The sequence below is a fragment of the Lithobates pipiens genome, unplaced genomic scaffold, assembly GCF_037356315.1.
Source record: "Lithobates pipiens isolate NorthernLeopardFrog02 unplaced genomic scaffold, aLitPip1_a1.2 Scaffold_19, whole genome shotgun sequence".
Taxonomy (NCBI): domain Eukaryota; kingdom Metazoa; phylum Chordata; class Amphibia; order Anura; family Ranidae; genus Lithobates; species Lithobates pipiens.
In genome coordinates, this window is record NW_027507764.1 from 39,775 (window position 1) to 46,247 (window position 6,473).

The following is a 6,473-nucleotide window of genomic DNA, read 5'->3' on the forward strand; positions in this document are numbered from 1 at the left end:
TGCCCCCTTGTGATTAGATCTGGTACAACTCCCCCTGTGTTACTATACATATAATATTACCATCACTCTGCCCCCTTGTGGTTGAATCTGGTATGACTCTCCTGTGTCACTATATATATAGTGGGGGACGGAAAGTATTCAGACCCCCTTAAATTTTTCAGTCTTTGTTATATTGCAGTCATTTGCTAAAAATCATTTACGTTCATTTTCCCCTCATTAATGTACACACAGCCCCCCATAGTGACAGAAAAACACAGAATTGTTGACATTTTTGCAAATTTATTAAAAAAGGAATCCTGAACTTTCACCTGGTCCTCAGTATTCAGACCCTAGACTGCCTGTAATGCATCACCAGGCCTAAGTTGATCACTAGGTAATATATTACTCCTGTCAATTTTAGCAGCAAGCTATGGGGTTGGTTTGATGTATGTTCTTGGGGTTAGGCTGATAGTTTTTAGGTTGTTTTGCATTACCTCCCTGTTTTGTATTATGCGAGCCGGGCAATGCCCCAAGGCTCTGTTTTGTAACTTTTCTTTTAAAACGAATAAACAGAATTTATTAAAAAAATAAAAAGTAATCAGATCCTTTGCTCGCTATTTAGTAGAAGCCCTTTTTGATCTAATTCTTGCAAAATAAAGTATACATTTTCAATCCAAAATGACTCCTTCTAGGTTACTATACATGTAATATTACCATCACTCTGCCCCCTTGTGGTTGGATCTGGTACGACTCCCCCTGTGTTACTATACATATAATATTACCGTCACTCTGCCCCCTTGTGGTTGGATCTGGTATGACCCCCCCTGTGTTACTATATATATAATATTACCGTCACTCTGCCCCCTTGTGGTTGGATCTGGTATGACCCCCCCCTGTGTTACTATACATATAATATTACCGTCACTCTGCCCCCTTGTGGTTGTATCTGGTACGACTCCCCCTGTGTTACTATACATATAGTATTACCGTCACTCTGCCACCTTGTGGTTGGATCTGGTATGACCTGTGTTACTATAGTGTGGAAGGAAAGTATTTAGACCCCCCTACTTTTTTCAGCCTTTGTTATATTGCAGCCATTTGCTAAAATCATTTAAGTTTATTTTTCCCCTCATTAATGTACACACAGCACCCCATAGTGACAGAAAAACACAGAATTGGTGACATTTTTGCAAATTTATTAAAAAAAGAAAACCTTAAAATATCCCCTGGTCCGCGGTGTTCGGACCCTTTGCTCGGTATTTAGTAGAAGCCCCTTTGATGTAATACAGACATGATGAGTCTTTTTGGGAAAGATGCAGCAAGTTTTTCACACCTGGATTTGGGGATCCTCGGCCGTTCCTCCTCGCAGATCCTCTCCAGTTCTGTCAGGTTGGACGGTAAATGTTGGTAGACGGACATTTTTAGGTCTCTCCAGAGATGCTCAGTTGGGTTTAAGTCCGGGCCCTGGCTGGACCATACAAGAATAGTCACGGGGTTGTTTGGAAGCCGCTCCTTCGTTATTTTAGCTGTGTGCTGAGGGTCATTGTCTTGTTGGAAGGTAAACCTTCAGCCCAGTCTGAGGTCCTGAGCACTCTGGAGAAGTTTTTGGTCCAGGATATCCCTGTACTTGGCCACATTCATCTTTCCCTTGATTGCTACCAGTCACCCCCCCCCCCCACAGCATGATGCTGCCACCACCATGCTTCACAGTTGGACGGGTGATGAGCAGTGCCTGGTTTTCTCCACACACACAACTTAGAATTAAGGCCAACAAGTTCTATCTTTGTCTCATCAGACCAGAGAATATTATTTCTCACCATCTTGGAGTCCTTCAGGTGTTTTTTAGCAAACCCATTTAATTAATATGTGTTTGGGTTTAAAGGGATGAGGTGGAAAGCGTAGCCTATACACAATCACTGTGCAGTGGGCGTGACCATATCCGAGCAGCTGTGGTTTGTAAGTGGGTGAAAGAGCCCAGACTCCGCCCCAACAATCTAATTGGACAGCTTATAATGTTTTTCTGAGACTTGGAGCCGGAAATTATTTTGTTATAGCGAAAACGATCCGAATGGAGTTTATTTTCACATAATGAACCCAGAGCTGGGCTCTATAGAACGACCAGTCCGCCATTTTATTGAGGACCGGTGTTTTGTCTGATATGGTGACCCGTTAGAATGTGTATGGGAATTCTCTACTCTCTGAATTTCCTATATTGTTACCCTCCCCCTTCCCAATATTATTCCCTTACTTATAGTTGTACAGGCTGACTAGCGGCTCAATGTGGTGACCTCCCAGACCTACAGCGGGAGCCCATTAGGGGTAGGCTGGATTGGACCATCCAGATTTGAACGAAGACCATATTATTATATGCCTTTACAATGGTTTTTTCATTACAATGATATGTACCATTCGCAACAATGTTAATTGATATGTTCTCTTTTGATAAAATCAAAAATTTATGGATGAGAATGTGTATGGGAATTGACGTTCTGTTGCCGCCATCTTGCTACACCCAGCACTCCTCCATAGTGAGGATACACTGGGAAGGGGAAAGCTGACATCTTGTTACACCCACCAGAGTTTTGCATTTTATACTTATTTTTAACAGTAGAGTGAGTTTATATAGTGATCTGGAGGACTGAGAGCTCCGTCTGACTGGTTAGATGTTAGAATCAGAGGCCAGCCTGATCATCTCACAGGTTTTCTAATCTGAGAGAAGATCACTGCTTTTAACCACTTCAGCCCCGGACCATTTTGCTGGCTTAAGACCGGACCACTTTTTGCGATTCGGCACTGCGTCGCTTTAACTGACAATTGCGCGGTCGTGTGATGTGGCTCCCAAACACAATTGACGTCCTTTTTGTCCCCACAAATAGAGCTTTCTTTTGGTGGTATTTGATCACCTCTGCGGTTTTTATTTTTTGTGCTATAAACAAAAATAGAGCGACAATTTTGAAAAAAAACGCATTATTTTTGACTTTTTGTTATAATAAATATCCCCCAAAAATATATAAAAAACATTTTCTCCCTCAGTTTAGGCCGATACGTATTCTTCTACATATTTTTGGTAAAAAAAATCGTAATAAGCGATTATTGATTGGTTTGCGCAAAAGGTATAGTGTTTACAAAATAGGGGATAGATTTATGGCATTTTTATTAATAATTTTTTTTTTACTAGTAATGGCGGCGATCAGCGATTTTTATGGTGACTGCGGCATTATGGCGGACACATCGGACATTTTGGATAATTTTTTTGGGACCATTGTCATTTATACAGTAATCAGTGCTATACAAATGCAGTGATTCCTGTGTAAATGACACTGGCAGTGAAGGGGTTAACCAGGGGGTGGCAGTGTAGGGGTTAAGTTTTCCTATGGGCGTATTACTAACTGTTGGGGGCTGGGAATTGTGTTAGCGAACACTAATCTCTGCTCCAATCACATGGAGCAGAGATCAGCATCACTTGTTGCTAGGCAGAACGGGGAGACGTTTTTACCACGGCATTCCTCAGTTTAGTCTCCCCGTGAGATGATCGCGGGTATCCCCATGGCAATCGAGTCCGCGGGACCTGCGAACCAGACTCACGGGGGTCCTGACCGGCACGCTCGTGATGGCAGGGCGTCATCTAAAAATGGACGTATCTGTACGCCAATATGCCTGCCCGTGCCATTCTGCCGATGTACATCGGTGTGCGTTGGTCGGGAACCGGTTAAAATTCAACATCTAACCCGTCAGACGGAGTTCTCAGTCCTGTATATCACTATATAAACTCACTTTACTGTTAAAAATAAGTGTAAAATGTAAAACTCCAGTGGGTGTAACAAGATGTCCGCTTTCCCCTTCTCAGTGTATCCTTACTATGGAGGAGTGCGGGGTGTAGCAAGATGGCGGCGATGGAACGTCACTTCCGGAACAATCTGTGATGGGTCTGGGAGTGCGTACGAGCCCGGCGCTCTACTCATATTTTGCTCCCCACCGTAGAATGCTCCGGAAGTGACGTTGCGGCCAGACATTTCGCACTGCGCGATGCGTTCCGAAGGATTTGCGGCAATGCAGTTCCGTGAAACGGTCAGATAATGTCCTGGAAGTGACGTTACACTTTAGAGGGAGCGGAGAGAGAGCGGGTAACCGCGGCTCGAGGAGGCGATTACCTCCCCTCTGTGGATTCGGGGAGGGAATTATCTCACGGGTTTGGTGCTCCGCTTTGCCGCCAATTATTTGGAACGCATTGCGCATGTGCAGTGCGAAATTTCTGGCCGCAACGTACTGTCCCCCATCGGATAGTGTCCGCTGTGTAGTGCGCATGCGCAGCACACACAGATTCCGAAAATACCCCAAGGATGAACGGCGCCTGCGCACGGAGTCCAGGTTCACCCCCCACCCCCCACCATCCAAGTGGACACAGAGCTGGAATATAAAAGAGCCGAGCGCAGTGAGCCCGAAGCGCGGCGAGCGAAGCGAGGGGCCCTCTAATATTCACAACCCTATGTTGGATGGTGGGGCCACCACCTCCACTCAGTGCGCAGGCGCCGTTCATCTTCAGAGATTTTCCAAAGCTTCTTCTGCTCTGTACTGCGCATGTGCACTACGGGGCGGACACTATCTGCCAGAACACCGGTGCATTTTACGATAGGGAGTAAACTATGAGACTAGAGCGGTGTAGTGTCACAGTTTGATGCCTATCACAGGATGCTGCGGAAGTGACGTTGTTGTGTACTGCGCATGCGCGATGCGCTCCAAACACTCGCGCCGTGCGTTCCAACATAGTTTCGGCAATACAGTTCAGCAAAACCATCACATAATGTTACGGAAGTGACGTTACACACAAACACTGGGCCGTGCGTCACACTAATACTTCCCTTGTTACCTAGTAGGTTTTGCATTGCTGGGACTTGTAGTGCCTATCCTGAGCTACATGCTTCAATGTTCAGTGTCCTCATCCCTATCCCCATGCTTCAATGTTCAGTGTCCATCCTTATCCCCGTGCTTCAATGTTCAGTGTCCTCATCCTTATCCCCGAGCTTCAATGTTCAGTGTCCATCCTTATCCCCGTGCTTCAATGTTCAGTGTCCTCATCCCTATCCGCGAGCTTCAATGTTCAGTGTCCTCATCCCTATCCCCATGCTTCAATGTTCAGTGTCCATCCTTATCCCCGTGCTTCAATGTTCAGTGTCCTCATCCTTATCCCCGAGCTTCAATGTTCAGTGTCCATCCTTATCCCCGTGCTTCAATGTTCAGTGTCCTCATCCCTATCCGCGAGCTTCAATGTTCAGTGTCCTCATCCTTATCCCTGTGCTTCAATGTTCAGTGTCCTCATCCCTATCCCCGAGCTTCAATGTTCAGTGTCCTCATCCTTATCCCCGAGCTTCAATGTTCAGTGTCCTCATCCCTATCCCCCTGCTTCAATGTTCAGTGTCCTCATCCTTATCCCCGAGCTTCAATGTTCAGTGTCCTCATCCCTATCCCCCTGCTTCAATGTTCAGTGTCCTCATCCCTATCCCCGAGCTTCAATGTTCAGTGTCCATCCTTATCCCTGTGCTTCAATGTTCAGTGTCCTCATCCCTATCCGCAAGCTTCAATGTTCAGTGTCCTCATCCTTATCCCCATGCTTCGATGTTCAGTGTCCTCATCGAAGCAGGGGGATAAGGATGAGGACACTGAACATTGAAGCTCGCGGATAGGGATGAGGACACTGAACATTGAAGCAGGGGGATAGGGATGAGGACACTGAACATTGAAGCTCGGGGATAAGGATGAGGACACTGAACATTGAAGCATGGGGATAGGGATGAGGACACTGAACATTGAAGCTCGGGGATAAGGATGAGGACACTGAACATTGAAGCACAGGGATAAGGATGAGGACACTGAACATTGAAGCTCGCGGATAGGGATGAGGACACTGAACATTGAAGCATGGGGATAGGGATGAGGACACTGAACATTGAAGCACAGGGATAAGGATGAGGACACTGAACATTGAAGCTCGCGGATAGGGATGAGGACACTGAACATTGAAGCACGGGGATAAGGATGGACACTGAACATTGAAGCTCGGGGATAAGGATGAGGACACTGAACATTGAAGCACGGGGATAAGGATGGACACTGAACATTGAAGCATGGGGATAGGGATGAGGACACTGAACATTGAAGCATGTAGCTCAGGATAGGCACTACAAGTCCCAGCAATGCAAAACCTACTAGGTAACAAGGGAAGTATTAGTGTTGTAACGAACGGCCCAGTGTTTGTGTTGTGTGTAACGTCACTTCCGTAACATTATGTGATGGTTTCGCTGAACTGTATTGCCGAAACTATGTTGGAACGCACGGCGCGAGCGTTTGGAGCGCATCGCGCATGCGCAGTACGCAACAACGTCACTTCCGCACCATCCTGTGATAGGCATCAAACTGTGACACTACACCGGCTTGAGAAGCGCGCATGCGCAGTATAATGATCAGCCCGCAGCCATCATTTTTACTGGCAACGATCA